At 40.0% G+C, this 26,562-nt stretch overlaps 1 long non-coding RNA gene and 1 pseudogene across 1 annotated transcript; one reads left to right on the forward strand and one right to left on the reverse strand.

The window, feature by feature from the left end:
- Positions 1–14,523: 14,523 nt before the first annotated feature.
- On the forward strand, positions 14,524–17,824 carry LOC117241115. Its single transcript, XR_004494901.1, has 3 exons — positions 14,524–14,653; positions 17,323–17,437; positions 17,741–17,824. It is a non-coding gene; the product is annotated as an uncharacterized LOC117241115 (long non-coding RNA).
- Positions 17,825–21,115: 3,291 nt separating this feature from the next.
- LOC117241114 lies at positions 21,116–23,670 on the reverse strand (annotated as a pseudogene).
- Positions 23,671–26,562: the final 2,892 nt, after the last annotated feature.

Raw genomic sequence — 26,562 nt, forward strand, 5'->3', positions numbered from 1 at the left:
CGTACAAGACGTCATATTGCTCGAACTTACACAGGAATAGTGGATGTGGCTGCCAATAGGTGTATCCATCTTCTGAATCCAAACAAGTTCCTTTATTAATAGCGCATTCATTGAACTATTCATTAGACTTATTCATTAGACTAGCACTATTCATTAAACTTATTTAACGAATAGTAAGTTTAATGAATAGTATGATTTACGAATAATAAGTTTAATGAATGCTATTAACAACGTTTTTGTGTTTAAACGAATCCACGGTCAACGGAATAACTCTTTACTAAGCGTAGACTAATCTTAGACGCAAAAATACGATTGTTGAAAATGCTCGATGTGTTACTCTCCAAGACAATCGCACGAATGCCAGCCTCGTGGAGATTTTTCTCGCTGTACGATTGCATTTGCTTTCTATACTCGTTTGGAAGCATCGAGAAAGTTCCAAACACCGTTGCTAGGCAGTTTCTACCTCGAGTTTGATTATTAATACAATGTATGTCCCATTGTATCGGGACCTCTGAGGCAACATCACACGTGGCTAGGCCCGCTCCCGAGGCCGCATGCCGCCACTACCACATTTCTCGGAAAACCCATACAACCACTCCAGACCTCCGTTAGGCAAAACGTCCATCCCGTGACCGTGGCTACGTTCGGCGACCAATTGTCACCTCGAACCCAATCTCGCTATCACAAATCTTGAACAATTACAGCTAGGATAAAATCTAGGCTAGAGTAGAGGATGTTCCCAAAATTTCCAAGAAAAGGCTTCGGCTTTCCTTTCATCTTCGATATATATAAAAAAAGATAGGCGAATGAACAATACTTTATTCAAAAGGCGAAGTTACACTTCAATAGCAAAATACAGACTGACTTACTTACTAAAGAACTGGGATCTTTGCCTCCTCACTATGATTCATATATCTCACGGGTGGGAGTTCGGTTACTGTCTATTCTCACCGCTATCGCATGACCAGGTGACTTCGTATAAGTTGATGGAAATTTTATTGTATAAATCCAACAGAGTGTCGGTTCAAAGTGTTACAACAGAATAATGTGTTGAGCGCTAATTTAGGAGGGTTTTTATATGGAGGTTTTAGTCCCTTTGGAGGGGCTGTTTTGTTATTATTTCGATAGCTATGGCATGCAGGATGTTTCGTCTACTTTATTACTGTTTCTGAGCGGGTGGCCTTTCTTGAGCGTGTGACACTTCCACCGGCATGTCGGTTGACGTCCACGGTTCGGCTAGCGAAAAAAGGAATAAATCGTAAAACTAAAGGATCGTTCAAAATTGACACTTTATACGTTCGTTCAAGTTTGTATAACGAGATTGCGATATTAATTACACTATGTTACGTAGATATTAGTCTATATTCACTATTTACTGAAACTGTAGTAAGACTGACTAAACTTCGATTTTGATGTTTTTTGCGTATGTCGTGCAAATCTATATTTTGAAAAATCTTTTCCTATCCATACAAGGACTGAACTTGCTTAATTTCCGAGATATTCGCGAAAAACTGCCGGTATCGCTTGAATGAATTCTGCCTATAGTTGTGCGTCCGTGCAACCTATGCGTAGGTTGCTACCGGATACAGTATTTTGTTCATAGTATATGTAGGTATGATAGGGGGAGATTGAAAGATTACGGGAGATTAAAAGATTACGGGAGATTGAAAGATTACGAGAGATTGAAAGATTACGGGAGATTGAAATATTATTTAACTGCCAGGTAAAGAGAGACGTCCGCTTGAACTCGCTGACTAAGCCCTCTTGTCTTCATGTAGGCATTCTCTGCAAACACACACATACATTCTTTTATGCAAAAACTGCCTAGGTCGAGTTCACCGTCAAGCCACAAAAACGCGTGTGCTCGGCAAAAACAGAATAAGCCGATGAACCACCAATCAACGAAATAAACTTGATCATTACAATAGACAATATAGAGGAAATTTATGTCGATTTTTCCCTAACAATAAATAATGTCAATGTTTGCGTACATTTATTGTACAATTATATTATTTATATAAATGTTCTTATGCTGTACAATTACATATATGTCGAGTCAAAGTCCGAATCTGGGCCCGAGTCGTCCTCTTGGCGGAGGCTTGGGACAGGTAAGGATTCCTCACTGAAGCTATTCATTTTTTTACACTGAAGTTATTTTTATTGACACACACAAAAATGTTACAGAGTTGACACAGCTCACAATGATCACATACTCGCGACATCCGTGACGTCGTTCGTGGAAAAATAGGTCTCTCCTGTCTTCCTGTAACTGGGACAAAGACTGTTTATCTGTTGAAGGATTTTAGGTAACTAGATATTAGTGTTTATAACGGTACTCGGGCTAGCCGATCACGTACTGCGGAGACGCGTCGGCATCTGGTAAACATCCTGCCCGGAGAATAGGATCTGCGTGTGGCGAGCTACGGGACAGAAACCGTTGGAATGTTTACTGCCACGTGCCGCTACAAATCTTTCTTTTAAGGAGAGCTATAGGGTTACTCAATGCCTTTGTTAGACAAAGCGTTCATCCCTTGACCGCGGCTACGTTCGGCGACTAATTGTCGCCTTGAGCCCAAGCTCATCATCACAAATCTCGAACAATTACAATCGGACTGGGTGACTACAATTGTTTAATTACAGCTATGGTAGATTCTAGATTACGGTGTTAAGGAATTTTTCCGAAATACCAAGGGGAAGGCTCCGATGACCTTTCATCTCCGACATATACTTTAGCCTGCCACGTGATTCTAACAACCTCGATTGAATTTATGTGCAAGTGCAAGTGCATTTTACGCAGTTTATCAATAGTTAGCGACTATCTCCACTCGAATAACTCTACCAGTGCTATACAACTCTCAGGGTGCATGCCGTGATCGCCCACTCCTTATAATAATATCAAACAATCCCATTATTTACATCTACAAATTTAAAGCCGTCGCAACAGAATACCCATCCACTAGGTAAACAAAACAAAATAATACACCCGCCAAGCACGAACGCTCTGTAGATTGTTATCATCTGTTCCATTCGTGCTTTATAGACTAAACACTCATTCGTTAGATATTTAATTATTAAATTCAAATTATAAACTGAATTTCAGCCACTGTCTAATAAATACTGCTCGCAAACCATCTATCACTTCTTAAATCAAATATAAGAATTGTTTATTTTATAAATTATGCTGTGTGTCTAAACACAGCCCACTGAAACATTGTATCGACCGCGTGACATTGATTGTCAACAAGTCCTATAAACTAAGATCTTTCAAATTTCTTTTGTTTTTGATAGACACAACCGCTAGCCGATGAGTTATTCCGGTATATTTGGCTTGTTCTTTGTTATTATACAATTACTGCCATTTTTTACGACTGACCTCCTTTCTCGTAGTGACGCGACACTATGCTATATTTAATCAAAACTCATAATTGTAGCGATAAAATACTTCCTATCAATACAATATTATTTAATACAATAATATAAAATTTAAATATCCTGGTTTAGGGCTGTTAAAGGATATAGGTTTGGGTTTATTAATTAATCGATTCACGCAGATTCGATTTTCTCCAATATATTTGATCGCCTCGTACAACACGTCTTAACACACAGAATACACTCGGTCAATTAACACGTGGTCGACTTCTAAGACAAAAGAGCGTCGTTAGAAGTCGTACCAACTTAGCTTGTAACAACTAGCGATCATGCCAACCTAACATTTTTCAACACTCCCCTTTGATCGTAGTTCCTACAAGCCCCATAGCTTTGGTGAAATACTGAGTCTTAACCCTATTTAAGCCTTTGGTAAGGATGTCAGCGTCATTCTCAGGACTAGGTATATACGTATAATCTAATATCCCCTATATATAATACGTATAATCTAATATAAAAGTAACGCACTTGGACGTGCTTAGAACTTTCGGCAGCTACTTCATCCTTTGACCATGAAATAGCTCCGATATTATCACAGAAGATCTTGCAAGGGCGAGGGCAATATGACAATTGGCCCAACTCCCTTAACAGTAAGGAAATCCACACTGTTTCCCTTGCTGCTTCCTGCATCGTCACGAACTCCGCTTCGCACGTCGATTGAGCTATAATCGGTTGTTTTTTGGATAGCCAGGATATCGCACCACCAGCGAGTATGAACACATACCCGCTCCTGGATTTCCTGTCTACCGTGCAACCCGCAAAATCCGAGTCGCAAAACACCTTCAGAGGTTGCCCGGTTCTTTGGTATACTAACTTCAAGTCTTTGGTCTTTAGTAAATATCTGAATACCCGCTTCGCTGCTTTCCAATCGGATACAGTCGGATTCGCGCATCTTTGGCTTAGTTTCCCTATTGCACACGCAACATCAGGACGACTTACAGTAGCTACATACATTATGTGCCCCACAGCTTGTTCATATAATTTGCTGTCGAGAGGCTCATCACGTTCAATATCAAAACCAGCCTCGCATTCTCTAGCTAGCGGTGTCGACACTCCCCCCACCCCAACCTCACGAGTAATGTCAAACAGATCCAGCATTTGACCTATCTGTATGGATTGATCAAATATCACAGTGGTGCTGTTTGGCATGCTCAGGCGGATGGATAGAAATTGAGTGTCTACACCTAGCATTCTTACGTCTAATTTGTCCTTAATCCTAGTTTTGAATATTTCAATCCACTCCTTCGTCCCAAACACAAGAATGTCATCCACATACACAGCTACAATCAAATCTTTGGACGCATTCACATACACACATGGATCGCTCACACATGGGTTCAGACTCATACCCTTTAAAATACTATTGATGTGCCTAAACCACATTCTCCCAGCTTGTTTCAGTCCATACAGGCTCTTTTTAAGTTTACACACAAATTGAGTTCTGTCCTTCCCTGGCTTGGGAAATTCTGGTTGCTCCATGTATATATCCTCATCCAGAGAACTGTTGAGATACGCACATTCCACATCGATGTGCTCATAAACCCACCCATTCTCCGCAGATAGGGCAAGCAGAATTCTTAGAGTTCTGCGTTTCACTATTGGACTGAAGGTTTCTGAGTAATCTACTCCAGATCTCTGCCAGAATCCCCGAGCTACCAGTCTAGCCTTATACCTATCAGGGGCTCTCTTTATCACAAGCACCCACTTACAGTCTATAACGTTTTTATTTAAGTGTCTTTGCACAATGTCCCACACATCTTTTCTTTTTAGATTGTCTAATTCTTTTCTTATTGCGTCAGACCGCTTTTGAGCATCTGGCCCCCTCAGGGCTTCGTACACATTCACAGGTACACACATGTTTTGAGTTTTACAAACGGTCGCAGTATGAGCACAATTATCACATGTTTTCGGTTTGTGCCGTCTTGCCGGCCTCCTGGGCACAATCGGTACACTCACAGCCTCCACCGGATTATTCTCACTCGTTAAATTATCCATAAAGTAGTCAGTCTCCCCTTCGTCGTTTTCGCCATCACTCTGTGTTTCGACGTCAGTCTGGCCAACTCCCCTTCCAAGTTCAAAGGCTTCTACATCCCATATCCATTCTGAGGACCTACTTTTTATATTGCTCATCTCCGCTTTAGCGTTCTTGTAGGGGAACGTGTTCTCCACGAACCTGACATGACAGGATATTATCACCTTCTTGGTCTTCGGCAGGTAAACTCTATAACCTTTGACCTGTTTTTCATATCCTACAAATATTCCCTCATCCACCCTGCTCTCGAATTTTCCTCCGCTTGGACTCTTCAGATACCAGACTCTGCATCCAAGCACACTCAGTCTGTTAATCTCCCCTTGGAGGTCACATCCCTTACCCTTCCATAATTCCAGTGGGATCTTGTCTCCGATAGCGGTGAATGGAAATAGGTTCCTTATGTGACATGCCGTGTTCACAGCCTCCCCGCACAGATAGTCAGGGAGTCCTGATTGGATGAGTAAACATCTAGACATTTCGACCTATTTGCTCGTTCGGAAACCCCATTTTGTTCAGGGTTTCTAGGAACGGTCTTTCTGTGTAAGATGCCTTTCTCCTTCAGATATTTCTCAAAGTTTTCCCCCGTGTACTCAACCCCGTTATCAGTTTGGAGGGCACTTATTTTGGATTGGTGCAAAGCCTCCACTTCCACCTGGTACTCGTTGAAACATTTGAGTACTTCATTCTTCCTACTGATGATTCTGACGTGCATGAAACGAGAAAAGTCATCAATAAGGGTCTCAAAATAATTACCTCCGCCCAGCCACTTGCATTGAGTTCTGCCACTAATATCGCTGTGAACAATCTCTAAAGGGCGTTGACACATGTGGTGAGCTGTCCTCGGAAATGGTACTTTGGTCATCTTTCCTTTCACGCAGACTCTGCATGGTTCCTCATGTTTCCTCGAGTCCTCTTTCACACTACTTACAGGGATTTTCCTCATCGCATTCCCATGTAGATGACCTAATCTCTCATGCCATGATACGATACTTTTGTATGCCTTGGCTTCAATGACCTCAATGTCGTCGTCATCTTTCCCAGGTCTTTCCTGATCATTCTCCACGGAAACGTTTGCTACATGCCTTTCAGATGGTATTGTTTCTAGGTAGTACACATTGTCTCCTGCCTTTGAATTGAATATTACATCCCCATCATCATGTGTACCGATGGCCTCATCCCTCGTACATACTGCCAATTGCCTGATTGAGATTAGATTCACATTTAATTCAGGTACCCACAGGACGTTCGACAAGTATAGATTCCACCTGCCACAGGCCTTAGTCATCTTCACGACGATCGTTCCTTTTCCCTTGACTTCCAGGTACACCTTACCAATCCTGATCTGTCCAGTTGCAGGCACGAAATCCACGAACCGATACCTGTCCGAAGTCATGTGATTTGAGGCCCCCGAGTCAAGGTAGCTGATCCTGTCCCTTTCCATGTGGCTGATAGATGATAGAGTTAGCGTGGAGATAAGTCCCTTGGACTTCGGTTTGTCTTCTGATTCTCTCTCCCTTTTGTCTCCTTGGTTTTGGTCCTCCTTATCTCCCTTTTCCTCTTGGCAGTGGTACGACATATGGCCTCATTTTCCACATTTGTAGCACTTCTTATCCTTTTGGTCTTTGTGCATTGGTTTCGCGCCATCTTTGCTTTGTTGAGGCTTGGGCCTCCATTGTTTCCAGGTCGCCATTGCGTTGTTCTTCTCGGATGAATCCATGGCCGCTTCGATCTGTTTTTCTTCAAGTAGAAGATCGGACTTCACGATCCTCATGGTTAGACTCTTATCGATTCTTATTGTTCTAATATACATTGCACAATTTGGATCCGCCACGAGGCCGGCCAAAACGAAACATGCCATCATATGGTCTTCAATTTTTAATCCTACGTTGGAGAGCTTGTCGCATAGGTCGTATATCCTCCCGCAGTATGTGGAGATATCCATGTTGGGGGTCTTCTCTATAGTTCCCAGTTCCCGTATGCATAAAACAGTGTCCATCGACGTAGACCTCCGGTGGACGTCCTCTAGCACCTTCCAGGAATCCCTTGCTGTTTTCAAAGTCCTAATTTCCCCAAGATATTCGGGGCGAATATGCCGGGAAGGTACGCACGTGCCATGTTGTCCATCCTCATGCACTCTGGGTTCAACCTTTCTGCTGCCGTAAATCCTGGCTCTATTGCTTTCCAGCAACCCAGGAAAATTAACGAGGCTTCCGTCATTGTCTTCCAATATTCGTAATTCCCCTTTCTTAGGGCCGGCTTCATATCGCTGTCCACATCACCTATTCTCTCCTGGTCGACCATGGCGTGGTCTCTTCTTGGATTATCTCAGAAAACACAAAAACTCAAAAGTAATGCCTTTTATTACCGCAGTTTACTGCCCTGGGCCCATAACCTGTTAAAGGATATAGGTTTGGGTTTATTAATTAATCGATTCACGCAGATTCGACTTTCTCCAATATATTTTGTAATAATATATCGCCTCGTAAGACACGTCTTAACACACAGAATACACTCGGTCAATTAACACGTGGTCGACTTCTAAGACAAAAGAGCGTCGTTAGAAGTCGTACCAACTTAGCTTGTAGTAACTAGCGATCATGCCAACCTAACATTTCTCTACAAGGACGACATATCCAGTGAATTAACGGCGCCTGAACAATTGCATCTCCTTAAAATTAACGGGTAAATCTATAACATAAGTAACAAAATTATTATCTAATTTCAATCTAGTACCCAAAAACTGTTCAACATAAATTCACTATACTCAAAGTGCATTCCCTTACAAATGATATCGATGTTTATGATATTTATTTGCTATATTATTGTTGATATTATTTGTTATAGGGCCAGACCACCGACCTCGGCCAGGACTATCCTGATTTGCCTTCAACATGGCCACAACCAACATAATATTAACTACGATAAAAAACCAAAATTAATAATTTGACTCTAACTATCGCCGCTATAATACGACTGGCCTGTATACATATTAAATAATTTATAGTAAATAACTTGTTTATAAATACACCTTGTCATATTTATCTACACTATCCTTTATCTTACGACCTACACCCACCTTGACCTACACATTATCGGTATTCCTTTATATTGTTCACAAACCGTTATAGCGCAATATTTCCAAATTCTATCATGTTTAATTCGGAAATATTATAATGGAACTTTCGGGCAGCCGACTATATCAGCCCAACTGTCTCGGGGTTCAAAGTAATTTCCTGTGCTCCCAGGTTTTTTCTTGTAACGCGGCTTGGCAAGTAGATAGTTGTCACTGTACGACACTATATAAAATAAATTAGAACCTACTCTAATGTAGCTACAGCTACAAACTCACATCGAAATACTCGAGGAACGGCCAAATAGATAGAAATAAACTGAAAATACGGGTAAATGCAACCTCACTATATTCACATTAAGGAAAGGTACCACATCTCTTATTATTCTCAACCACCACATCATACAGCAAATCAAAACAGTTAAATAATCAGGTCTTTGCCCGGACCATCTACATCCAGACAAATTTGTTTGGAAACAACACATAAATAAAGAAATCGAGCAAATCAGACTCAAAAGGAAGAAAATGTACTGACTCATTGTAGACATTCTACCAGTGAACAATTACCAAAAAATAAACTATCGCTACATAAAAAAAGTTTACTATGAATTTCGTAAAAACCAGAAATTCGTTCGAAGAATAGAAAAGCACTGATCTGGTATATGGTCAGTTATGACCATAGAATAGGTGCTAATGGGTCGATGTAGATTAGCGGTAAATTCGCATATAGTACAGATATACACATTTATATTATACAGAGTGTTTTTTCAAATTATTCTTTCGGATAACCATTCCGATGAAAACAGTTCTTCTTGTACAAAAGCAACAAAGCTTTTTCGTAAGGTGAAAATGCGTCGTTCAAAAGACAATTTTTTTCAAACGATGAAATTAAATGCAAATTTATCTTCATGCTTCATGGTGAATTTCACATTGGTAGATTTGTAACCAATCAGGCCAAAGAAAATGCTCATGCTCTGATTGTAAACACAGTCAATCGATTTTCTAATGAAAGTAAATCCGTTATCATTGTCGAATAAGATATTAATTTGTTAATGTCATTATGACGATCGATCAGTTCGTCGAAAACGACAGGACCGAGGAAAAACTGAAGCAAGAAAGAGAAAAGGATAATCCGAACTTATTTAGTGATTAAGCTCAATTAAGTGGTTCAATGTAACAGAATCCTTTATTTTGTTCTTTATTTTTCAAAATACTTCTAATTTCACAAATAAATTTGAAAGACGTATAAAATAATTATATTTAAAATAATATAAATTGATAGTCTCGTGATTATCGCATTCTCAATTTAGTTTTCGATATATTTATCCGCGAATCGACGAACTTTAGTGCAAATAAAATTATTATCATGTAACTACTGTGGGGGAAAGGGGCCGCGCCTTCGACAAGCTTGAGAAGTGTTTATCCAGCGAATACCACACGCATGTAAATACACCGTAAATAAGCCGCAATAATTACAAAAGATGAGGTTAGAAAGGAGTTAAGAGTGAAAAATTTGAGTGCACTCGTAGGTTACACGCGAAATGATTAGCATAAAATAATAATTGTTCTATTTCGAAAAATAATATCAATTATCAATTCGTTCAGTATTTGTATAATTAACTTGTTTTTATTTCAAGCAAGCTATTAAAAAGACTAACCCTAACGCAATACATTGATGACATTTACATTTAATTGGTTTACAATAGACATTTCTTACAACCTATGCAGTTATGCACGGGACATTGAGTTAGCCCAATTCTCGTTTATATATACTATAAACAGAAGATAAGAGATAGATTTGTGGTGGACTTGGGCAACCAATACTGACCCATACGCTGCCTCAGCACACAACTATAGGCTGACTACACTATAGTACTATCGACAGTTATTTGCGAATATCTCGGATACTAATATATTCAATATAATAATATATTCGGATAATATATTCAAAACCCATCGAAATCGAAGAGGAAGTAATTTTTTTCCACAAGTCCACTCATTATCATATGTTTATCTATGGTTTAATTCAGTACCTATATATATTCCTCTATACATATGTAAATAATAAATCTCTGAGATAGAAATACTCGTAGAGTTGCAAGCATTATAGATGTCCGACGTCCAATTAAAAAAAGTTTCACGCATCTCAATAAAAAATCAATAGATAACAACGTACTGCTCCCAATATACATAGTCCAAGTATTCTCTCATAGCAATATTAGTAACTTACCAAAAATTAGCCGTCTGAATTACTTTAGGGTAAAATGGGGAAAAACCAGAAAAAATTACATGACGCAATGCCACAAATGCCAACAATGTCATATCTCACAAAACTGTAACCTTAATTATCGATGCGTAAAATATATTGAGTCGCATTGACCAGGCAAGTGCAAAATAAAAAAAGAAGACGCGGAAACAAAGACAAAATCAAACCTGCGACCCCTCCTATCCAACATAAGCTAAGTATTCGAAATAGTCATAAACAACCCCCTAGTTTCCTTCCGCACAAAAAACAACGTAATCCAACACAATCAAATCGGCTTCCGACACAAACATTCCACACTGTACGCAATAAATAAACTAACGTCAGACATCTGGTGGGCTCCCAATGCAAAGCAACGAGTAGCCGCCTGCCTTGAAAAAGCATTCGATATAGTAAAAATTTTCGGCCTTATATACAAAATATGTATTTCTTTGGGCAATAAACGTTATAATTAAAATTAAAAAAGCACTCGTTTTCGTTTGATCACGAAAGTTAAGCAACGCTAGGCACGAATGGTACTTGGATGGTTCACCGTTTGGGAACTCCGTGTGGTATTGGTTTTTTCATTTTTACAATTTTTTTTTTTTTGCTTTCCTTAATAATCTATTTTTAATAATCTATAATATAAGCATCGAAAAAAAGAAATATTTTAGTACTACGCGACTATTGCCATACATTGTATCATTCTCATTTTTACATACATCTGTTTTTTTAATATTCTTTTTTTCTTGAATATTAAGAGCAAGTAACAAAACTACTTACTTCAGCCAACTCTCATACTACGTTGAGTGCACTCGTTCTCGTCCGATCTCACATCATCGTCATTAGCATCTCGAGTATCTAATTACTACGGCTACTTGTCAAATTCTGTAATAATCATATTTGCACTAGTAAATATCTTCTCTATTACATAACAACAATGATTAATCCAAATGAAGATTCGTTACACTCACCTAACCCTAATCATAATGTGAACGCGACATATATATGCTCGAAATAATATATATATTAAATATAGATACAAGCATACAAATAAATTAAAATAAACGTTCCAGCAAGTGTTTTAAGGAGACTGTGATTTGCCAAAGTTGATCTATCTTCGAATAAAAGGAGTTAGCATGATTTAGCTCACGATTAAAGCAATATGTGTTGACCGGTGTAGAATAAATTGTTGGTTCTAAGACATCTTAAAGGGACATTAAGAGAAAATTGCTGGTTGACATTAGAAGAAGAAATAATACCGTCTACTATTTTATTTACAAATAAGATGTCAAACATTATTCTCTTAATTTTATATAAAATATAAAAAAAGGATTTATATGTTTATGATACCAAACATACTTTTGCATGAATATAACGAAAACTAAGACCGAGCATTCGTATCTATAAGAAAATATTGTTCAGAATCATGATCTCACGATATATTTCAAAGGCATCGAAATCGATGAGCAAGTAGCTCTTCGACAGGTTCACCTGCTCTAATAATGACATTTCATTAAATTTTTAAGACGTCGTATTAAGAAAACGAAAATTTGTTATGCCTATGAAGCGGAGATACACGTTCGCATAACACCGAAGTTATCTTTTTCAAAAAGCACTTTTTAGTTATGACTGATCAGAGAATATTTTCAATCGGAGAAAGGTTCATGCAAATTGAGCATTGAGCATGAGTCTGTACCATTCAGATTTCTATATAACATAACAATACTAAAAAATATGAAAGCAGAAGAACCGATTAAACACCGTATGAATTTGGACATTATTTTAGAAAATGAAAATCATCGAAATGTAGATAGAAGCGATATGCTTGATGAAATAAAAATATTTTGTGACATATACAGTAAAAATTTGTTGTATATAACAGCAATGCAATGTTCGAATATGATACATAAAATTAAGGATTTATTTTCCAATTTTATGTTACTTCAAGAATATTACTAATTATTCCAATCGCTTCTGCAGGGCGTGCTTTCTCTAGATTAAAATTAATTAAAAATTATATACATACTACTATGTCTCAGGGAAGACTATCTAATTGATTATTTAATTTGAATAAGTTATGTGAAAATTGAAATTACGAAGATATAATTATTGATTTTGCACGAAACAAAGCGAGAATAATAAACTTTATGAAATAATTGTACCTCACTAAGTTTCAAAATAATAAACATTTCAGATACGGGTATTTTTGTTAATATGTACTCAATCATCGAGTCATTATTTTGTTATTATTATTACTAAAAACTTTATAATTAGAATAGGAATAAATTTTCGTCAAAGAAAGTTATGAGCTACAGAGGTACATGTCTTTTCGGTTTCTAATTTGTAATGCTATACATCTGTATAATAATATTATTTTGTCAGAGCGAGACTTTTAAATATAATGTATGTAAATATGTAATTTTAAAAATAAGATTTTGTTTACAAAAACTGTTTGTTATAGGACTAGAAACATTCTCGAGGACGTAAGGTTCTAAACAAACGTTCTCCTTTCTTATTGAATGTCAGAGATAGGGATACCTGACACGAAATATCAAGGTCTAATATCGACAGTCAATAAGGAATAACGAATAAAATTTTATCAGCTATTAGATTTTCATACCTTATTCATTTTTCTTCCTTTAGGAAAGACATTTCTTCTTCCGTTTTTATTCAAAATTATTATTTGCAATTGATTTTAGAGAAAAACATTCCATTAGTCTATTTGCAATAAAAAGATCCTTCCCTTATGAAACTTATGAATCGATTTGCAACTGACAACTAAATTGTAATGAAAGAACATAATGAACGATAAATCCAAATTCGTAATCTAGAATATTGTATAACTGTTACGTGTTTTAAATGTAGGTACACACACATGTAATATATTTTGCATATGCACACATTTATATATTTTATTTTATATACATTTACATATTTTAACATACTATTTACACATAAAATTTCGCATTATAATAATCGTTATATATAGTAATCGATATTAAAATAATTATTAAATATTTGTTTAATTAATCCTAAAATTGAAGTATAATTATGAAAATGTTAACAAAAGAATTACGTTTAGATTTCATAAGCATATCGCAAAGTGACCGATTTAACCAGCGATCGTACAGAGGTCCCACATGTAGTCCTGAAGTATAACCAATCAGCAAACAACGCTACCTCGTCGTCGACATTATATCATGCTAGCGCATCATCATAGAGTTCAGTACTGTTTAATCTGTTGAGATAAATGTCATGTTGGTATGATCACTAGTTCCTACATGCGAAGTTGGTACGACTTCTAACGACGCCCTTTTGTTTTAGTTTCTGCCACGTGTTAATTATCTGAGAGTATCCGGTGTGTTCATATGGCTGTACATGGTGGTGAAATACAGAATATAAAAACTGAATCTGTGTGAATCAATTAAATATCGAACTCCAAAACCTATTTAATAACAGGGGTAGTGCAGTAACCGAAATGGAAATTATTCTACATGCAAAAGTAAGTCGTAATAACAAATACAGTTTTCTTCTTTTATATTTTTTGTATTTTTACTGCATTTTTGATTTTCATATACATAACCGTCTTTCATTAAAAGAAGAATTTAATTTCTGAAGGATTTTTCATACAAATTTGAATAATAACTGCTATTTTTGTTGTCTTATTTCAACCTTTGTCCTTGTTTGGGCTACTGTATCGCTTATTTCATTTTAATGTTTGCATTGTTCATAGGCTGTGCTAATTTTGTGTAAGTAATTTAGAAATATATGAGGTCTTGCAAATCAAATAATTTGATGTAGGAAATTCTTGATTTTCATAAAATAGTTCTGAACTGCTATGACTGTGTGGAAACGAAGAAGTTCGGAAATGAAATATAGAGTAAGTTAACTTCTTCGCAATCGTATGTTGAGAGAATACGGTACATGTTTCATTTCTCCTTTCGTATGATCTTCTTGTAGACTAATCATGTTTCTTCTAATAATCTTTTATTTCACGTATCTGATTGGCCACAATTTTTTAAGAATAAATTTTTATAAATTTCTTTTTTGTTAAAGTTATTTTTTCTTTTTTAATTTATCTTTTATTACAGACTGTCACATTTCAATAAGAAAAGTTCTATTTATTTAATATTATTTATGTTTATTTCTACATAGAATTATTTATGGCATATTTATACTTAGGCTAAGTCTTTAAATTTGTTGGTTACTGCAAAACAAACATAACAAAGTATTTAAGTTGTTCTTAGATTATTATAATTTGTGAATTTGTCTGAATTGCTATTCTTCTATGATAAAATGATCTTAGCTTAATGCTGCTTTTGCTTTTTAATAAAATTTGTCAGTCCTTGTAACTATTTTTCTTTGTCAGAAAAAAATCACCATCCTATTGTTGTTTTTTAATGAATTTTGTTGTAAATTCTTAATATTATCCAATATATTTTTCTTACACATATTATACATTTTGTTTTCATCTGTTTTGTATTTTATGCTATTTTCTGCATTCACTGATCGTTCCTGTCTCCCAGCTACTCTAACTTTGATTATCCTTTTAGTTATTAATAGCAGTTTCATATGCAAGAAACTTTAATTATTTTTTTCTATATTTTTAGCATATTTATATACTTCACTATAAGTAGATTATTCTATTCTTTCTTTCTTTTATCCAGCAAGTATTTGTGTTATTTCTTCTATTATTGTTCAGTTTAAATTTATTATTATTTCTGTACCATCGGCTTCGTAACTCTATTTGAGTTTATTATGTGTGTATTACTTTTTGCAATGTTTTCCTGTCTAATTATGTGTTCTCCCATGTTTGCCAGTTTTAACATGTAGTTTATGCCTCATTTTATTATTTTGTGTTCCAAGACTATTCTTATTGCTTTTAATCACATAATCTGGCATTACATGGTATTTCAGTATGTATAATATTCTTTTTAGGAAATGTGTTTGTATTTTATCTATTCTTGTTGAGTAGTGGAGAACCCATATTCTTATACCATATACCTACACTGTGTATGGTTGACTTTGTCTTTATGTCAGATTACCATTAAAGCATTAATTTCTGTCCATAACATGAATGTTTTCGCTATAATATAAGTTGGGTTATATATATTTTTCCACTCGTACAAAATACCAAAAGTTGCCTTTGCCAAATCAATTTATATATTGATCACTACTTGTGAAACAATTGATCACTAAACTCAAAACTGTTATTTTTCGTTCTCATATTCATTTTCATATTCATGAAATAACATTAGAGGATACAAACAATGACCAGAAAAGAGTGATGCCCTGAAACAAAGTTTAATCTATTTATGTTCAATTTCATTTTGGGTTCTTCTACTTTATCTCTTATTTACAACCTTTTTATAATAATAGTTTTTCCTCTCTTTTCTTCTTTTAATTTTGTCTGACTCTTCTATTACCTCACTTTTTTTTGTTAGTTTGCTTCTTTCTTCTGCCCATTTTGCTTTGTTCATCTGCTCATTTTCTTTTCTTTTCTCCTACCTTTTTCTATATTCTGGTATCTTTCTATTATAATATAAAATCTCTCTTAATTAATGATAAATTTTTCTTACCTTCTTTAATTTGTCTTTCATATTCTTTGTTCCCTTTAACATTATATGTACTTTCTGTAGGATTTAAGGTTTGATTTAAAATCATTTCTTCATTTCCTTTTTTGTATAACTTATTTTCCTTGCTCCTACTTGTTATTTGTTTTTTGTCTTCTACTGCTATTTTACACTTTGTAATTTATTTTAGTGACCTTTCTCTTGTGTTTCTTTCTTATTGTTATGGTTACCGCTGCCCTCTCGAGCTTCTTTTATTTTGCTATAGTTTCCTAACGTCTGTCTTACTTTTTCTTGATTTTTTACTAAATTCACTGTCAGAATTTGTATTCTCTTGTTTTCCTTTTATTACACTCTATATTGTTTCCTTAATGTCAATGGCATGAATTTTGCAATTTGGCCAATTGTGGAAATTTACAACTAAACATGAAAAGCAATTAAATAACTCCGGAAATCAATGTATCTGAAATTTTCTTTCAAACCTTACTTTTCATACCATATTCAAGTGTAATTGTGAAATCAATTTTAATTTTTATATCCTTATTTTGCATTATACATCATATATATATATATAATTCTTTGTATCATAATAATATAAGGAAATGACATTTTGATAAATAAACTAAGGAAAATGACTACTATTTTTGATATTTATATATGAATATATATTATTTTGTCATGAAATTCAATGCACACCTCAATTTAAACAAAAAAAGAAAAGGATGTAGAATTTGTTACAAAAGCGGAAATTTTTCACATTTATGCTCCAGGCATGAAACCCATGATATTTTCTCTTCACTTTTTAATTATATTTCCAATTATTTCGATTTTTCTAAATGCCCTTTCACGCATTTTTGCACACGCTATCTTTCCCTTGTTACTATTTCTGTTAGAATGTTAAATTATCTGTTAAAATATTACATTGCCTGTTAAAATTTAAAAAATTGAAAAAAAAAGTCTGTTAAAATTCATTTTTTAGGAAATTTGAAGAGTTCTCGTTGCCAGAAATTTAAGGTGAATGGATTTTGTGATATTCAGGCAAACTGACTTCCGAGTAAGATAAAACTTCATAAATTCTTTCCTATGGTGCTTTGGTAAGTTCGTTTCTTTATTCGCTTTTAATTATGGAATGCATTATACCATTTAAAGAAGGTGATAAACTCCATGTATGCGTTATGTTTTCTATGCGTTATTTAAAATTACAAATGAAAAGAATACGTTTCATTTTTGTTTTGTTATATACATATTTGTATTAATGGGATCATAATTCTTGGGATCATACGATACCAATATTCTGTTTTGAGTGAGCCCAAAAAGAAAACAGTTTACCTCACGACGTTTATGAGGTTGAAATTCTGAAGGTAGGTCTCTTTTATCTTTTCTTGTGGTTCTTACAGCTGAGACCTTTGGATTTTAACTCGTAAACAAGTTCGCTTAATGTGCGATTTATAAATATTTACATAGAACTGTCCAGTCAATAAAGTTGTTTTCTTCCTGAAAGGACAAACTGGCACGGTCGAATTACGATTAAATTCTTAGCTCGCGTGCTAACGTCGAAATATCTGCACACGCGAGGTTTTTGAATAATTTCTATCGAATTCATTTTCTTTGAAGATTCTCCACCGGTACAACATTTTGGGACCAACATTTATATTTGATAAAATATTACCAACGCTACCGTATAACATGGCTAAGCGCAAAGCAAAGATAACTTTTATATTATCATTGTTTGAATTGTATGTATTGGGAGAAAGATTATTTATTTCCATTATTACCTTCTTCCCTAACCAATGCCTCATTTTCTTTCATAAATACAAATTTAATAGATCGGCAATAAAATATTGACGAGGGTTCAGATTTTGACCACAGCACTTAATTATATTCATCTAAAAAGCAAATACAAACAAAAGCAATTACAAACAAAAGTTCTGTTTCAGATGAACTTTGTGTAAAGTGACTTGGAATCCAGCTTTAACTGGTTTAAAACATGCATGGATTATACTCTTCGCTATTCCTAGGACATTTACAAATTATTGTGTTTGTCCTTCTCAAGTTAGAAATTCCACTTTTTGTGAAAACGCTATTGTAATTATCCGAAAACAGTTTATTTAACATTATTTGGCGTCCTTTAGCTTTGTGCCTATTCGTTTCTATACATGACCAACATATTCTTTCTTTTAAACAACAATGTCTTCGTATGGATTAATGTCTTTATGTGTTTCGCTATCTCCATCTCCAATACATGTACTATACTTGGCATGATGTTTCTTTCCTGATCTCATAAACATTTCTGTGATGACATAAGTTTCCACTTTATCAGCACTGATATGGTTTATAGTGCAATTATCTTTGTCACCTTCATACTAATCATTGTACTGTTCTGTGCCCGTTTTATTCTCCCATGCAACGCTGCAAGATTGGGAAACCTAGATTTTACAATTATATCAAGCACATTCTTACTGTGTTTCCCGAGGAGTGTAGCAAGCCCGAACGAAAAATTCAATTCTCTCATTTTCCTGGCGTTCTCTCTTCCGAAACGCTAACTTTTCTTCTGTCTTTTTCGGTAGCTCTCGAAATTGGACGATTAGATACCCGTAAGACAACAGAATGTAAATTTTCCGGACAGCCATAGTATCTATTGATAGCCGATCCCTGAAAAATATCCATTAGCCCACAAAATAAATTTATCTTTTCCATTCCGTTCTCTAAAAGTCGCCAACACAATCCTGCGATTTATTTCAGATGACTTTTGGTATGGATTGGCATTGCCAATTAGTGGAGATGAGTTGAAAAATTTCATCCAGTACTCACACTTACTTGCAATTTTGGAACCTAAGCCGCGGTTTCTGGTTCTAGAAGATTGAATTTTCTTTTGCAATTCTTGCAAATAACACTAGTCGCTATCATCGAAAATACAGCAACAAAGTTCAAGATATATTAACTAAGATCACTTGCAAACACTTCATTGTTATCTCTATTTTACAATTTTTTAGTTGATACGCTTGTTATTCGGTTCAGCAACGTGTATCATTCGAGTTACAGTTGATGTACACGCAGAACGCCATATTAGACCTGATGCAATTTTCGTGAACCCATCTGCTGCTATATACGTACTGCAGCTAGTTCTCATTACGAACGCTATCGCTATAAGGTTCATTTCATATCAAGCATTCTGTGCAAAGCAACAGTAATGTGTAATGTTGCCAATATTGAATCGCTTCTTTAAGAGGAAGGCATTCGAGATAGATTGCTTTCATCTTTGATTCTGTTTGGTTTCAGTTTTCTTGAGAAGTACGCAACCGGGTGCAACATACCGTTATCTTGGGGTTGTTTTAAAACGGCTCCTAAACCATCACCATTTGCATCTGTATAAATGAATATTTCTTTGTTTTGCTCATATGTTGCTAGGGCCGGACTTGAACAGACATATTCCTTGATCCTCTGAAATGATTTCTCACATTCTTCATTGCAGATGAATTTGACATTTTTCCTTAATAAGTTATGAAGTGGTTCCAGGAGTTTGCAGGCATCTTCCATAAATTTATAATAAAAATTAATTTTCCCCATTAATTGTCTTACATTCTTTTTTGTTCTTTGGGCGTTCCAGTTCGCCCCAGTCAAGAAATGTTTTTTCGGCTTTCAGCCCTTTTTTTCTCTTTTCCAAATCGCTTTCTTCCTTCCTTTAAATTTTTTAATCCTTTTTTCTCTTTTTCTCTTTTTCTAGCTATCTGCACGATAGGCTAATCATGTCCACACATAGTTTGTTTCTACAATGTTTAATATAAAGAGAATGTCCCGCGAATGTGTACGAGAACATATGCCCAGCGAAGTGCACTGGTACCGATTCTCTAAACTGATAGATTCGAACGGACTTGAAGTGACTTGACGACTAGGCAGATAGAAAGGAGCGCGGTGTTATCGTTCGACGCTCTCTTAGAGTAGGCCGCGGGACGATCATGCAATTTCAAAAACTCGTCGTTCTGTCGATCACCCAATGCAATCCATGTCTTCATGACTTCAGCAGTGAGTGTTGGAGTAAGACGCCTTATCAGTGCATCGGTTGGCAAAACAGTTAAAAGACGCTTTATGAGAGATCCAAACATTCTGTTGATGGTGTGCATGAATATATAGGCTCCAAGACAGACGACAACGATACGAACTACAATAAGCTAAGTCTATGAAGGGAAGCTAAACGCTACGATTAAATTTTACAGATAACTCACACTTCATGGACATAACCGGAATAAGTTGCGATACGACGTAAGAGATCATATAATTAATCTAATGAACAGTGCTAGTTAGTTAAACCATCAGTCCTCAACATTTATGCAAATTTCATGTACCCATGTTCTTGTTCGACCTGACTTTTACATTGTTCCGAGATGATTGTTACAGTGTTCCCTCTTTTCTTTGTTTTTTTCTTTACTCTTTACTTTGCTTGGCAGATAGATTTGATTATTATTTGATTATATAAATATAAATGCTGAAGGCTTTGCATCCTTAGACATCACTGATAGCGTTCCTACGTCCTTAGAAGTGAATAGTAGCGTTTCTACCTCTTATGATAATAGGGCTTACTACACAATGTTGATCGCCTGTTGGTCTGTTGGATCCTCTTGTATTATTCTTTTATTTTATTATTGCTTAGTTCGTGCCTTTCGGCTTTGAATGAACTTTCGGTTTTACATCTCTTACATCTCTTTTCCACTCTATTCTATTGCACTACCTTGCTAATTTTACCTCTAAAAACTAAAAGTAGAAACTACAAATTAGCAACTAACGACTAAAAAACTATTGCAACTTTGGTCTTTAGCCTCCTTGCTGTGCATCCTTCCTGTCGTTTGCTCTTCTCTTCTCTGTTATTGCCTTCAGTTCTGTTAAACCTTCTCCAGTCTCATTTAGCGTTTTTCCTATGTCCTTTGGTCCTCCCGTTATTTCACATTCTTCTATTACATGCCTCAGGTCTTCTTTCCTTCTACATAGTCTGCATCTTTATCTCCCTCTTCTTTCTAGTATTCCCTTGCTTTGGTCTCGTTTCCGCATCTGAATCTTGCCAGTATTTTTCTGTCCTTCCACTTCATCCTCCCTTCTAAGTATTTTGGTAATTTTTCTTTGGTTATGTTTCTGTAGTGTATATTATACTTGGATTCCTTTATCCTTTTCTCCCTCTCTTCTGCTTCTTCCTTTCTTCTTTCTTCTATAATTTGGTCTGCTGTCATCCTTTCTTATTCCTCTCCTGTTTCTATCTGTATCCTTCCCATTCTCACATCTTCTAGTCCCTTCTTTCTCTTTCTTGTTCTTTTCCCTTCATGGCCATGAGGTGGGATGTCGTGATAGGTGCGGAAGAAATACTCAGATGTATTCAACAATCAATATTTATTAACAGTAATATTCGATGAGTACACTTGTACTAATCCCCATTTTCCTCATTTTCTCCTCCAGTTTCTCTCTGTTTAGTCTGTCGAACGCCGCTCTTAGGCAGGTATATAATTTCCCTCTTTCTTCACCTATGAGGTGGATAGGTCGTGATAGGTACTGAAGGAACATTTGGATATGTTTAACAACCAAGCTATTTATTCACACTTATGAGGTGACAGTCCGTGAAGGTGACCGTCCGTGAAGGTGCCCGCAAGAAAATACCCTTGATTTTCAACAATAACGTTTAATTAGACTCTTAACAATTAACAACAAATAACGTTTAACCACGGTTAACGTTTAGCAACAATTAATAACAAGTAACGATTAAAACTGAACTCTCAAGAGTAGTTTTAACGACTCGTTTCTCTAATTGTGTTTGCTTCTCTTAACCTTTCGCACTTCGCGGCTCGGGGCAAAATGAATCTTTTTGGTTCAAAACCGAACAGATTCTTTCCTTTGTTGCCCCTCGATATCCCCACTACGCGCGCGTTTATCAGAAGTCCGCGACGGTTGCCACGTATGCATTCTACCGAATATTCGGCGAAAAAGTCGTAAGGATATCGATGGTACATTAGGCCTGTCGGCCTTACGCTTTGAAGGTATAGCGCTTTGTGCCGCGAAGCCGTTGGAAATTTCCGTGGTCGAGTGTCGCCACATCTAGCTGCTTGTCTGTGATGTGGTTTATTACATAAACCGTATCGGTCACTTCTCTTCCTTTTCTGAATCCGAATTGGCTCTCTCCGTTTCTTTTCAATCTCTGCCTTCAGTCGTTCGTCCAGTATCCCTGCATGGTAGTGAGTGGTACCATCCGCTTGATGCTCCGATCGAACGGTAGCCGTCCGTATGATGCGTTTGCGCCGGGTTGGACCTTGATGATTCTGCCCAGTGGCCATTGCATTGGGGGAACGTTGTCTTCTCTGAGAATGACGATGGCGCCTTCTCGTATGTCGTGACTGCCCTTACTCCATTTGTTTCGGATGTTCAGCTCGTTCAGATACTCTCGATGCCAGTGGCGCCAGAAATGTTTGAGTTTTTGAATATGTTGCCAGCTGGAGAGACGATTGGATGGAGTGTCCCTGAAATCTCGTTCTCGGAAACTTGTTAATGAATCACCGAAGTGACCGGGAGTAAGGACAAGAAGATCGTTTTGGTCTGATGATATTGGAGCCAGCGGACGGGAGTTGAGGATAGACTCGATTTCAATGATGAGTGTGTTGAAGTTTTCAAATGTTAAGAGCTCGTTACCTTTTTTTTTTTCGTGGAGGAAACCTTCAACCCCTCCGGGGAGAGGGCGCTGGGTAGTGCCGGATTCGTACCGGCTAAAACCTCCACGGTGACCTGTCCTGACGCCTGAGTCGAGATGCACCCGGGATCTCTCCCGAATTACTACCGGTTACCCCCGGGCGTCTATCTCTCTTTTTTGTCGAAGGGAGGCGTCCTGCTCTTCTTGGACCGCTGAGGGCCACGCCCCCTAGCGCCTCGCTCCTGCCGCGTCATCCTGGGGACCCCGTCCCCTGACGCCTCTTCCTGGTTCTTCGCGCTCCTACGGTGGCCGCGGCGGCGCCGTTGTGTTTCTCGGGCGCTGCGATGTCCTGGACGGATCGCGAGCTCGCTCCCGGTTTCTTTCCGCCCGCTCCTTCGCCAGCATGACCTGCTCGCAGTAGGTGCGGATGGCGGCGAACTCCTGGCGCCCTCTGAGCATGGCCGCGACGACCGCATCGGGGGCTAAGCTCTCGCCGATTTCGAGCCGTAGGACGCGTCGTGGTTCCGCCCACGCCGGACAGAACTCCAGCGTGTGTTGCGCCGTGTCCTCCTCTTCCTCGCAGTGGTGACAGACGGACGTCGCCTCTCGCCGAATCCTTAGCAGGTACTCGCCGAACACTCCGTGGCCGGTGAGCACCTGCGTCATCGTGAAGGTCAGCGGCGCTCCGCCTCGATCCCTCCAGGCCTCCCAGTTGGGAAGCACGGCGCGAACGGCCCGGTGCGGCCGCACGGCGTCCTCCTGGATCAGCTGCGAGCGCCATCGTTCCCACGTCTCCTTCTTCGCCTCCTCCCGGATGTTCGGGGCCGGTTGGCTGGCGGTCGATGGCGTCGGGCCCCTCTGGTGTTCGTACACGCGTTCGAGCGCCAGGGCTTGCAGCTCGAACGGGGGGGGATACCGCCAGCACGGTCGCCGACGCGTACGATGTCGTCCTGTAGCCTCTCGCTATGCGGATAGCGGTCGTCCTCTGCAGCCTCCGCAGCAAGGTCAGGCTGCGGCGACTGGCCGTCAAGCTTCTGGCCCAGACGGGTGCCCGGTAGAGGACTCGGGACCAAACCACTCCCTCGTAGAGTCGGCGGATTCTCGATCCTGCTCCGCCGATTGGAGGCCGCACAGGGCGTTGGCTGCGGCCGTCGCCTTCGGGACCAGTTGCTCGAAGTGCGGTCCGAAGGTCCATCCACTGTCGATCGTGAGACCCAGGTACTTCATCTGGCGTTTCACCGGGACCTCTTCTCCGCCGATGTTCACCGACAGTCCGGGAGGAGGTGTTCCTCTTCGTCGCTGGTCGAAGAACCACAGTGCCTCGGATTTGGCCAGCGACACCGTCAGGCCGAGCCTTCGAATGGCGCGCACCGCGCACGCCACGGCGTCCTCCGTGCGATTCGCCGTGTCGTGCCACCACCGTCCCCCGGCCATGACCAGGGTGTCGTCGGCGTAGCACACCATGCCTGCTCCCGGGGCATCGGACATCGGAGGACGGAGTCGTAGGCCGTGATCCAGAGTATCGGTCCCAACACCGACCCCTGCGGAACGCCGCGCTCGATCCGTCTTCTTTCCTCCCCGTTCTTCCCGGCGTAGACGATGTATCTGTCGGTCAGGTACGCTCGGATGATTCCTACCAGGTACGCCAGGACCTCGAAGTGTCGCAGGGCTTCCACGATCCTGGCCCAGGGGATCGAGTTGAAGGCGTTGGTGACGTCGAGTGATACCGCTACTGCCACCCCTTCTCGAGAGACCTTGTCCTCGGCCATGGTCTTCACCCTTTTCACCGCGTCCACGGTCGAGCGGCCGCGGCGGAATCCGTATTGGCTGCGTGCCATCCGGGCGCCCTCTCGGGCATGTGAGCCTCCAGCCGGGCGGCGATGATCCTTTCGAGCATTTTGCCCACCTCGTCCAGCAGGCATATCGGCCTGTACGCGGACGGCGAGTCCGGCGGGCGGCCCTCTTTCCGCAGCAGAACCAGTTTAGCCGTCCGCCATGACCGGGGGTAGACGCCCTCCTCTAGGCATCTGGTGAACAGGTGTCGCAGGCGGCGAGCCATGGTGACGATCGTCTCCACCCAGGCTCGGCCCGGTATTCCGTCCGGACCGGGTGCCACGTCGCGGGATGCCATCCTCCTGGCTGCTTCGAAGAGTTCTTCTTCGGTCACTCGCAGTTCTTCGCTCCATCCTGTTGCGGTCGTCGTCGCTGCCTCCTCGTCGTCGTCGTCGTCGTCGTCGACAGAGGGGGAGGATGGCGCTGGTTGGCTCGTGTCCGTGTCCTCCAGCGGGAACAACGTCCCGATGACGTTGTCCAGCAACGCCGGATCCATGTTCGAGGTCAGTGGGGGCGCCGAGGGTCGTAGCTTCTTCGTAACTACTTTGTAGGGCCGTCCCCACGGGTCGGATTCGACCTCCTCGATCAGTTCCGTCCAACACCGAGCTTTCGCGGTTTTGATCTCCCGCTGAAGAGTGCGTCTCGCCTCTCTGTACTCCTCGTAGCAGCTGGAGATCTGTTCCTCGTCGCGCGTCAGCCTGCGACGGCGGGCCCTTAGGAATCTTCTGCGGGCCCGAACGCAGTTCTCTCGCATCTCCGCGATCTCCGGAGTCCACCAGTACGTTCCTTGGTCGCGTCTCCCCCCCCCCGGGACTGAGCGCGGCATCGAGGCGTCGCACGCCGCGCACATGTATCTTCGGAGCTCCTCCGCCTCCTCGTCGATGCTCTCCTGCTCGGTTGTCCGTCGGGCGTCCCAGCTCCAGGCGGATACGATCGTGGCCGCCCATAGCATCTCCTTGTCCCTTTCCTTGAAACGCCATCGCGGTGGCGGGCGGCGGCGGTTTTCTCCCGGTCGTCGTCGTCCTCCGGCGTCGTCTTCGGCTCCCAGGGCCACCTCCATCAGTATGTAGAGGTGATCGGATAGCGTTTCCACCCCCTCGGCCACCCTCCAATCGTGGATTCGTCTGAGTAGCTCCGGGGTGGCCCACGTGATGTCCACTACCGAGGATCCTCTCCACGCCACGCAGGTGCTCGCCGAGCCCCTGTTTGCCAGCAGGAGCCCCAGACCCGCTGCCCAATCGGTGAGCATCCTTCCTCGAGAGTTGGTCCTGGGATTTCCCCATTGCGTCGAGTGGGCGTTGAAGTACCCGAGGACGAGTACTTGGCGGGGGAGGCATCTTCCGATGCACTCGCCTACTCGATCCAGGAAGTCCCCGTACGCGGCCAAGTCGATGTTTGGGGAGACGTATACCGCCACCACCGCTGCTCCCTGCCACTCGACCGCGACGAAGCCGCTGCCACGATCCAGCAGGACGCCCGGGGCTGCCGTCCACGTTATCCCTGCGGATCCGTCCAGGTCCACGACCCAGTTGGGCGAGTCGGGAGTGCGATGTGGTTCGGCCACCGCCGCCAGGGCGACCTCGTTCTCCCGGATGGTCTGAAGGAGCAGATCTTGCGCCCTTCTCGACCTACCGAGGTTGCATTGCAGGAGGCACTTGAATTATGTGGTCACCTCCATGGCCTCCTCCCGGCCGTCCGCCGCTGTTGGTTCGGCGGCGCTTCCTG

This window comes from Bombus vosnesenskii, unplaced genomic scaffold (assembly GCF_011952255.1).
Source record: "Bombus vosnesenskii isolate JDL3184/JDL3185 unplaced genomic scaffold, Bvos_JDL3184-5_v1.1 scf7180000015296, whole genome shotgun sequence".
Classification (NCBI taxonomy): Eukaryota; Metazoa; Arthropoda; class Insecta; order Hymenoptera; family Apidae; genus Bombus; species Bombus vosnesenskii.